The sequence below is a fragment of the Bos indicus x Bos taurus genome, chromosome 28, assembly GCF_003369695.1.
Source record: "Bos indicus x Bos taurus breed Angus x Brahman F1 hybrid chromosome 28, Bos_hybrid_MaternalHap_v2.0, whole genome shotgun sequence".
NCBI lineage: Eukaryota > Metazoa > Chordata > Mammalia > Artiodactyla > Bovidae > Bos > Bos indicus x Bos taurus.
The window spans coordinates 13,311,439-13,322,795 of NC_040103.1; positions in this window are offsets into that span (position 1 = coordinate 13,311,439).

Genomic DNA, 11,357 nt, shown 5'->3' on the forward strand with positions numbered 1-11,357 from the left:
CTTAAGGTTCACTTCATTTTATTATTTATTTTTGAAATGTATTTGCTTTATTTTTTATTGATTTATTTTATTTTTTTCGTTTTTGGCTGACCTAGGTCTTCATTGCTGCGTGTGGGCTGTCTCAAGCTGCAGCAAGCCAGGGCGACTCTCCAGTTGCAGGGCACGGGCTTCTCACTGTGGTGGCTTCTCTTGCTGCGGAACGTGGGTTCTAAAGTGTGTGGGCTTCAGTAGTTGTGGCAAAAGGGCTTAATTACCCCACAGCGTGTTGAATCTTCCTGCACCAGGGAACCCGTGTCAGATTCTTCACCACTGGACCACAAGGGAAGTCCATCTTCATTTTAAATTTAACATATAGGTCTTGCATATTTCTGGAGTTTACTCCTAGGCATTTTGACTTAATAGTACTATATTGAAATTGAAGCGTTTTCATAACTGATGTTTTCTTTTTTAGAACTTTATTGAAATATATTTCACATGCCATAAAATTCACTCATTTAAAGTGGATTTTAGCATATTCACAGAGTTGGGAAACATCACTACACACTAATTTTAGAATACCATTGACCCCTAAAAGAAGCCAGGTGAATATTAGCATTCAGTCCTATTCCCACTCCTCCCCCTGCCCCCACCTGTTCCAGCCCCAAGCAGCAAATAATTTACTTTCTATCTCTGTAGATGTGTCTATTCTGGACATTTTACATAAGTGTAATCATACAATATGTGGTCTTTCATGAATAGCATTTTTTGCATAGCATAGTGTTTTCAAAGTTCATTAACGTTGCAACATGCATCAGTACTTCATTTTTTACTGCCAAATAGTATTTCACTGGGTAGCCACACCACATTTTGTTTATCCATTCATTTGCTGATAGATATTTAGGTCATTTCCATATTTTGGCTGCTATTAATAATGCTACTATGAACATTCATGTACAAGTTTTTGTGTGGACCTGCCTTTAACTCTCTTGGTATTAAGAGGTTCTGAAATCAGTTCCAAGGTGTGTGTAGGGTGATTTCCCTCACCATCATGCAATTCTTGGACTTCAGCTAAGAGTCCTACAACTCAACTCAATTCTGACACTGTTTACAGATTCTACAGGTTAAGGGCTCAGTCCCACGAGACCACCTTCCCCACATCTGTCACTTCAGATGCCAATCAAAAGTCCAGGCTCTGGCATCTTTAAATGATAAATAAATACTAAAAACTCAGGTCGTCACCCGAGCTTCTGCCCAGCAGCTATAGATTGGAAGTTCCAATAACCTCCTTCTTGGGTTGGATTAATTTTCTAGACTGGCTCATAGAGCTCACAGAAACATTTTGCTTACTAGATCACTAGTTTATTATAAAATGATATAGCTAAGGAACAGTCAAATGGAAGATATGCATAGGGCATGTGAAAGTTGTGCAGAGCATCCATGCTCTCTCCCTGAGGGTGCCCCTCTCCCCAGGTCTCCAGGTATTCAACCACCTGGAAACTCTCTTAGCCCAGTCCTTTTGGGTTTTCTAGAGGCTTCCTTACATGGGTGTGATTGATTAAATCACTAATCATTGGTGACTGATTTAACATCCAGCCCTTCCCCCATCTCCGGAAATCAGAGGGTGGGACTGAAAGTTCCAACCCACCATTTATGGTCAGTTCCCTTGACAACCAGCCCCTATCTTTAGGTGTTTACCAAAAATCACCTTATTAACATAAACCTAGTGTGGTGGAAAGGGCCTTGTTACAAATAACAAGACATTCTGAAGCCATTTCAGGAACTGAGACAAGAACGAAATATAAATATTGTAAAAGAAGATAATCCCATTTTTCTTATTACTCAGGAGATAGAAAGCGTTTGGGGAACTGTAAGCCGGGAACTATGAACAAAGACAAAAATATATGAGAAAAATATATTGGTCATCTGAGTGGCCAAATATATATTTCTTATAAATTACAATATTGTAGATATATCTAAGGGTGGAATTACAGGGTCATATAGTAACTCTATTTTTAGCATTTTAAGGAACTGCCAGACTTTTCTAAAGTGGCTCACCATTTTATATTCCCATCAATAGTTTATGAGAGTTTCAGTTTCTATGCATCCTCATCAGTACTTGTTATTGTCCATATTTTTTATTATAACCTCCTGGAGAGCGTGAAGGGGTATATCATTGTGGTTTTGATGTATGTTTCCAAGTGACTAATCATGCTGAGTGGTATATCATTGTGGTTTTGATGTATGTTTCCAAGTGACTAATCATGCTGAGTGGTATATCATTGTGGTTTTGATGTATGTTTCCAAGTGACTAATCATGCTGAACACTTTTTCTTATGTTTCTTGACCATTTGTGTGTCGTCTTTAATGGTATGCACTCAACTGCCCAGTTTAAAAATTAGACTATTTGTCTTTTTGTTATTGGGTTGATAATTCATATTTTCTGCTTGATTATTGCTTTTATATGTGAAAAGCTATGGATTTTAGTGGATTAATTTTGTTATCTGCTAATTTTTAAAAATGTTTATTTTAATTATTCGGCTGTGCTGGATCTTAGCTGTGCACACTGGATCTTTACTGGTGGCATGTGGGAGCTATTTTCCCTACCAGGGGTCAAACCCAGACCCCCTGCATTGGTAGCATGGAGACCTAGCCACTGGATCACCAGGGAAGTCCTTGTTCTTTGCTAATTCAATAAATGTGTTTTGTTTGTTATACTGTTTCAAAACACTGATTATCTTGGATTTTTCAGATATACAGTCATACCATGGTTTCTCTTTCCAATATTTCTGCCAATTTATTTCTCTTATCTAATTGTATTGGCTGCTTCCTTGAGTACTATATTAGATATAATGTCATAGAGGACATCTTGTTTTGTTTCTGACACTGATAGGAATTTTTCTAGTGATATGAATTTTTGATGTAGATATACATTTATCATATTATGAAGTATTAATATATTCTTTTTCATTTAAAATATTTAAACTAAGACTGGATATAAATTTTTTATGGTCTGTGAAGGCAATCTAATTTTTTTATTTAGAGCCATCACATTCATGAATTAATTTCCTGATATTCAGTTATCCTCTTATTCTTGGAATAAATTCTACTTAGTCATACTGATGTATTTTTATTTTAGTCCACTGATAAGTTTTGTTTTTGAATATTCAATTTAGGATTTTAAAATTGGAATTAATAATTCAGATCGGTCTATATTTTCTCCCTTTTTGTTGGTACACTCCTCGTCAGGTTTCAATGTTAAATTTACTTCATAGGAAGACATTAGAAGTTTTTTCTCATTTTCACCACTTTGTAGTAGTTTAAAAAGCACTGAAAGTATCGTTATTTATTTTTTTAAAAAACTGTGTAAATTATCTTTTTTTGTGTGTGTGTGTAAATTATCTTATACAATTATCTAAGGCTATCCTGGAGAATAATTCATTGAAAACAATATTAGTTTGCTGGTGCTGCCATAGTAGGGTACCTCAAACTGAGTGGCTTCAATGACAGAAATTTCTTGTCTCCAGTTCTGGAGTTCAGAAGTCTGATATCAAGGTGTTGGCAGGGCCACGCTCCTCCGAAGGGTCTAGGGAAGGACCTGTCCCAGGCCTCTCTCCTAGCTTCTGGGGACCGCGTGTTCTGTGGCTGCATAGCTCCCATCTTCATGTGGCATCTCCCTGTGTGCCTGCGTCTGTGTTCACATTTCCTCTTTTTATAAGGACATCAGTCTTGCTGTATTAGTCCCAACCTGCTCTAATGCAAGTTAGTGAGACTTCATCCTAACTTGGGCTTCCCTGGTGGCTTAGGTGGTAAAGAATCTGCCTGCAGTGTAGGCAACATGGGTTCGATCCCTGGGTCAGGAAGATCCCTTGGAGAAGGGAGTGGCTACCCATTGCAGTATTCTTGCCTGGAGAATCCCATAGACAAAGGATCCTTGCAGGCTGCAGTCCCTGGGGTCGCAAAGAGTCAGACACAACTGAGCAGCTAACACATCCTAACTTAACTGTTTACATGTTCAATAACTGTATCCCTGAACAAGAGCACCTTTTGAGTTGCTGGTGGTTAGAATTTCAATATATAAATTTTGGAGGACACAATTCAACTTGTAACAACAATCTTATTTCCTTCTTGCAAATCACTCTATTTAAATTTCCTAACTCTTTTGAAGTTAGTTCTAATAAAGTTATATTTTTCTAGGAAATTATTAATTTCTTAAATATTTTCAAACATATTTGAATATAATTGACCACATAAGTATTTGCAATTCTTTTAATCTTCTGTTTCTGGTTATTTCTCTCTTATCATTTGTTCTTTGTGACATTAATAAAACCCTTTTTCCTCATGTAGGTGGTGTATAGATTCTAGCCTACCACCAGCCTTCCCACAACCAGGTTTTGAATTTATTCATCAATTATGCTATTTTTCTTTTTTCCAAATCACCAATTTATGTTTTTATCTTTGTTAATGACTTCTTTAGGTTTTCTCTCAGTTTATTTTTTCTTTAAATGACTAAATGCATTTATTTAAAAATAATTATACAGTAAAACTGACTTTTAAAAAATTCTTTTGGTGTATAGCTCAATGAGTTATGAAACATGTATATGTATTTGTATACAATATATATATGTATTTACATAGCGATCACAATAATTAGGATACAAACTTGTTCTATGACCTAAAAAAAAAACTTATGCTATTCACACCCTCCCCTCATTTCTAGCTCCTATAGACCACTGATCTGTTCTCTATCACTATAATTTTGTCTTTTAGAAAATTACGTTGGAGTAGAATCATATGGTCTATAACCTTTTGAGACCAGCTACTTTCACTAAGCACAATACCTTGAAATTCATCCAAATTGTTCTGGGCATCAGTATTTTGTTTCTTTTCATTGTGAAGTAGTATTCTATTGTATGGCTATATGACATTTGTCTATCATAGAAAATTTGGGTTGGTTTTGGCAGTTATGAGCTGGTGGTTCAGACGGTAAATAATCCACCCCCAGTGTAGGAGACCTGGGTTTGATCCCTGGGTCAGGAAGATCCCCTGGAGAAGGGAATGGCTAGCCACACCAGTATTCTTGCCTGGAGAATTCCATGGACAGAGGAGTCTGGCAGGCTACTGTCCCTGGGGCTACAAAGAGTTGGACATGATTGAGGGACTAAAACTTTCACTTCACTTTTCTGGCGGTTATGAATAGAGCTGCTGGGTACGTTTGTGTACAGGTGTTTGTGGGAATGTAAGTCTTCTCTTCTGTAGGATGAATCCCCAAGAGTAGGATTACTGGGTCATATAGTAAGGGTATCTATAACTTTTTAAGAAAATTATTAACTGTTTTCAGAGTGGCTATACCATTTTGCATTTTCATCATGAACTACAGGAACCAAACACTTCTAAACACAGCATTTTATAGAGTGATACTCTGAGATATGTTTCAACGCTGCGTGACAAGATGAACACAGTTGTCTTTGTAAAGCCTTTAGTTTGGAAGTGTGTAGTTCTTGCAGTTCATGCTCGGTGAGACATGTTTAAAGAATGTGATTAACAGAGAGAAGTGCATGAGGGAGTAATTTTATTTATTAACGTTTGCCTGGTATATTTGTCCATCTGTTGGTACTTATCTTGTATTTGCTTAGAGTTGGGTTTTATTTTGTGATGTAATCTGAAAATCCGTTTCTAAAAAACAGATGAGGGACACTTACAATTATTTATACGCCAAATATGTTAACTCTGATCTCTGTCTCAAATCCTTCTTTCTTTCTCTCAAACTCTTTTAGCTCTTTCTTGTGAGTTTCATTTTGATTGCCTATCTCATTTTTATCCTCCAGGTCCTTTAATATGTTTCCCTCGTGTGTATACTCTTTTTAAAAAGAGTTTTCTTTATTTATTTTTGGCTGTGGGTCTTTGTTGCTGCACACAGGTTTTTCTAGTTGTGGTGAGCAGGGTCTACTCTCTAGTTGGGGTGCTCAGGCTTCTCATTGCAGTGGTTTCTTTTGTTGGGGAGCATGGGCTCTAGCGGAGAAGGCAGTGGCACCCCACTCCATTACTCTTGCCTGGAAAATCCCATGGACGGAGGAGCCTGATAGACTGAAGTCCATGGGGTCGCTAGGAGTCGGACACGACTGAGCGACTTCACTTTGACTTTTCACTTTCATGCACTGGAGAAGGAAATGGCAACCCACTCCAATGTTCTTGCCTGGAGAATCCCAGGGACGGGGGAGCCTGGTGGGCTGCCATCTATGGGGTCGCACAGAGTTGGACACGACTGAAGCGACTTAGCAGCAGCATGGGCTCTAGAGTGCGAGCTCACAGCATGTGGGATTTTCCTGGATCAGGGATCCAAGCTGTGTTCCCTGCATCGGCAGGTAGATTCTTATCACCACAAAGGAAATGCTATACTCTTTTTTTATTCTCTTTGGTTTTCTCACTATTTTGTATTTCTGCTTTGTGATCTTCCTTCAAATACGTTGTTACTTTGTAAAGTTTTTTTTAATTCATAGAAAGATGTTTTGTTGTTAACATTTTATGGTAACATTTTTCAGATGAGATTTTTTTTTTTTTTTTTGGCCTGGTAATTTTTGCTGATCTTACTCACTTTCGCCCCCTGGGATTTTCTTTATGTTGATGCCATGCCAGCAGCCTTTTAGTTCACTGTGTAATGAGTTGGATATTCCTTGCTTCAATATCAGCGGGAGGTTATTTTAGGGAATGTTTTTTACTGGAAGTTTCTGAGAATTGCAGCCTCACTCTCTGGATGTTTTTATAGCACTTCTTCCTTTTTTTTTTGTTAGAAACAGTTTATTTATTTATTTCACCAAGCTGAGTGGAATCTGGGATCTTAGTTCCCTGAGCAGGGATTGAACCCATGGCCCTTGCAATGGAAGCATGCAGTCTTAACCACTGAACCACCAGGAAGTCCCAGCACTTCTGTTGCCTCCTGCTTACTGCTCCCGCTGTCTCACAGTCATGGATATAAGACTATCACTCCAGAGTGTGCCCCTTGCCTATAGGAAAGGCGGGTTTTGTGATTGTCTCCTGAGATCTGCTGCTCACAAGGAATCCTCTCCAGGTCATCTTCTCCCCATGTGAATTCTAAGCAGATTTCAGTTTATTAAGTGCACAATACAAAGTAATAGAGAAAAACAAGAGAATGGGAAGACTAGAGATCTCGTCAAGAAAATTAGAGCTAACAAGGGAACATTTCATGTAAAGATGGGCACAATAAAGGACAAAAATGGTATGGGCCTAACAGAAGCAAAAGATAGTAAGAAGATGTGGCAAGAACACACAAAAGAACTATACTAAAAAGATCTTAATTACCCAGATAACCATGATGGTGTGATCACTCACCTAGAGCCAGACATCCTGGAATGTGAAGTCAAGTGGGCCTTAGGAAGCATCACTACAAATAAAGCTAGTGGAGGTGATGGGATTCCAGCTGAGCTGTTTCAAATCCTAAAAGATGATGTTGTGAAAGTGTTGTGAAAACTCAGAAGTGGCCACAGGACTGGAAAAGGTCAGTTTTCATTCCAATCCCAAAGAAGAGCAAAGAATGTTCAAACTACTGCACAATTGCATTCATTTCACATGCTAGCAAGGTAATATTCAAAATCCTTCGAGCTAGGCTTCAACAGTATATAAACCAAGAACTTCCAGATGTACAATTTCCTGGATTTAAAAAAAGGCAGAGGAACCAGAAATCAAATTGCCAATGTCCATTGGATCATACAAAACACACAAGAATTCCAGAAAAACATCTACTTTTAATTCGTGGGCTACACTAAAGCCTTTGACTGTGTGGATCACAACAAACTGTGGAATATTCTGAAAGAGATGGGAATATCAGACCACCTGACCTGCCTCTTGAGAAATCTGTATACAGGTCAAGAAGCAACAGAACTGGACATGGAAAAACAAACTGGTTCAAAATTAGGGAAGGAGTACATCAAGGCTGTATATTGTCACCCTGCTTATTTAACTTACATGCAAAGTACATCATATGAAATGCCAGGCTGGATGAAGCACAAGCTGGAATCAAAATTGCAAGGAGAAATATCAATAACCTCAGATATGCAGATGACAACACCCTTATGGCAGAAAACGAAGAGGAACTAAAGAGCCTTTTGGTGAAGGTGAAAGACGAGAGTGAAAAAGTTGGAAATGGAAACAGTGACAGACTTTATTTTCTTGGGCTCCAAAATCGCTGCAGATGGTGACTGCAGCCATGAAATTAAGAGACACTTGCTCCTTGGAAGAAAAGCTATGACCAACCTAGACAGCATATTAAAAAGCAGAGACAAAGGTCCGTCTAGTCAAAGCTATGGTTTTTCCAGTATTCATGTATGGATGTGAGAGTTGGACCATAAAGAAGATTGAGTGCTGAAGAATTGATGCTTTCAAACTGTGGTGTTGGAGAAGACTCTTTGAGAGTCCCATGGACTGCAAGATCAAACCAGTCAATCCTAAAGGAAATTAACCCTGAATATTCATTGGAAGGACTGATGCTGAAGCTCCAGTATTTTGATCACCTGATGCGAAGAATTGACTCCTTAGAAAAGACCCTGATGCTGGGAAAGATTGAGGGCAGGAGGAGAAGGGGACAACAGAGGATGAGATGGTTGGATGGCATCACTGACTCAGTGGACATGAGTTTGAGCAAGCTCCAGGAGATGGTGAAGGACATGACTAGAAACAGAAAATTTCAATCCATAGATCATTACTGTGTCTTACTTTTGCTGAGGATAAAGTCTATTCCTTTTTTTCCATTGGGCTTCCCTTGTGGCTCAGCTGCAAAAGAGTCCACCTGCCATGTGGGAGACCTGGGTTCAACCCCTGGATTGGGAAGATCCCCTGGAGAAGGGAAAGGCTACCCACTCCAGTATTCTGGCCTGGAGAATTCCATGGACTGTATCATCCATGGGGTCACAAAGAGTCAGACACGACTGAGCGACTTGCACTGCACTTTTTTTCCACTACCCTATAATTTTTGTACTCTATCTGGGGTAAAAATTACTTTCACATGCTACTCCCATGTTTGTACTCCAGGTCTCTACATTCCACTCTGAAATGATTTGGTCAAGGTATTACTGGTCTGTGTGACCCACAGCCATCATTTTTAAACTGCGATCCATGGTCACCCACAGTGGCTTGTCTCTAACACCCTAACCACAAATCTCATATGTCCAAGCATCATTTTGTGTAATCTTGTGATCATCTTTAACAACAGAGAGAAAAGCTGGCTCTACATATGGAGATTCTGCTTCCCAGGTGGTGCTAGTGGTAAAGAACCTGCCTGCCAGTGCAGGAGATGCAGGTTCTATCCCTGGGTTGGAAAGATCCCCTGGAGGAGGGAACTGCAACCCACTCCAGTATTCTTGCCTGGAGAATCCCATGGACAGAGGAGCCTTGTGGGCCATAGTCCATAGGGTTGCAAAGAGTTGGTCAGAACTGAAGCAACTTAGCACATGGAGATTTTAGAGTATTAAACCTATCCTACCTACTTGCTTTATCATGTCAATTCATCTATCATTAATATTTCCATTCCTTTCTCTTGACTTCATGCTTGTCAAACAGGCTCGCCATGGTACAGAAACATTCCATAGGGGGTTTCTGAGGAGCTAAGGCAGGGGCTGGGCTGTCCCCTCTGGGATCATCAGTGATTCCTAGCGAGTGACTTCTTTGCCCAGTCACATTTACAGGTTCATCTGCTCCAACAGAACACCTTCTTTGGCACTCTCCATGTTTTCAGATCCTGCCAGAACCACCCACTTAAGTGTCATCACCATCATACTAAGTGTTGTTCTAAATTCACTAGGCACCTTCATGAGGTTGTCTTTCCCTGAAGACATCACTGTAGGTATGGGCTGCATGTTTATGACTTCCCAAATTCATATGTTGCAACTTTAACTGCAATACAACGGTATTCAGATCTGGGGCCTTTGGTGATAACTAGGTTATGAGGGTAGAACCCTGATGATGGGATTAGTACCCTTATAAGAAGCAGCAAAGAGCTAGGCCTCTCTTCTTTCTCTGCCATGTGAGGATACATCGAGAAGGTGGCTGACTAACCCAGAAAGGGTGTTCTTAGCAGAACCTGACCCTGCTGGTATCCAGATCGTGGCCTCCCAGCCCCCACAGCTATGGGAAGAACATGTTCATTCTTTAAGCCACCCGGTCTGTGGCAGCCCAGACTCCCTGAGACAGGCACCAGTGAGTGATGGCCCCTGCTTTGAGCCAGCAGACACTGGCTGAGTCTCTCAGAGTTTCACTTCCTGCTGTGTTGTCTGTGACCCTTATTTGGTGGTCAGGCTCTCAGCCTGGCTCCCACCCCTCGATGGGGACCAGGATGTTGCTGGGCTACAGGGCCCAAGAGAAGCTTGGCAGAGGGTTGGCTGCAAGGTCTCTGCTGCCCATGGGGCTAGTGTCCTCTGGGCCAGCCTGCTCACTACCTCCTCCCCACTCACCACCTCTGAGTGGGCCAGGTGCCCTGGCACTCTAGTTTCTAAGAGGAACCTCAGATGGCCAAGAACCATAATTCCTGACAAATTCCTGTTCTCCCTCATGACAATATGTATGATTTATCTTCTGGGAAGGAACATCCCAGCCCTTGGCATCAGTTCCTTAAGCATCAGTTCATTCATTTCAAGAGAAAGAAAAGAATCATTCATTACAGAGAGAGTGCTGAGAGTGAGGAGAGATAGGGAGACTCAGCCCCAGAAAGGCTGATCTGGCTGAGGGTCCCTGCATGGCTTGGAGGTGTGGCTCTTGGCCACCCCTCTGGTCTCCAACATCCTCTGCTAAACTGCTAGTCCTATTTCATGGCCCCCCTGTGTTCCCATTCCTGATCCCCAAGCACTTTGCAGTCAGAGGGTTCTTATGAACCCACTAGGGCACTTCTCCATTTTTAGATAGCCTGGCCTAGCTGCATCTTTTAACTCTGCTGGCCAACCTCCTTTTGTTTTTTTTTTTTATTACAAATGTTATGCATGCTACATGCAAGAAAATGCACCTAAGACAGAAGCATATTAAGTGAAATATAACACTTTCTTCTCTCATTGCCCTCCTCCAACACCCATCTCCAATTCTGGAGGTAGCTGCTGTTGATACATTGGAGAATATTCTTCCAGATTTTTCTCTGTACACCTGCACACACACACACATATTTGCACATCTACATTGGATACTGTTAGTGCTTGCCTACATGTTGTTCATCTGACCAATAAACCCATCCTAGCTGCTAATGGTTCAGAGTTGCACCTTTTCTGGAGAATCACCCTTAGTAGAAATGATCTGCTTCACCCAGCAGTGTCTGGGAGGTCAAAGCATGTCCCATGGGGACAGCCCCCAACCAATGACTGCATCATATGTGTTTGTGCTGTGTG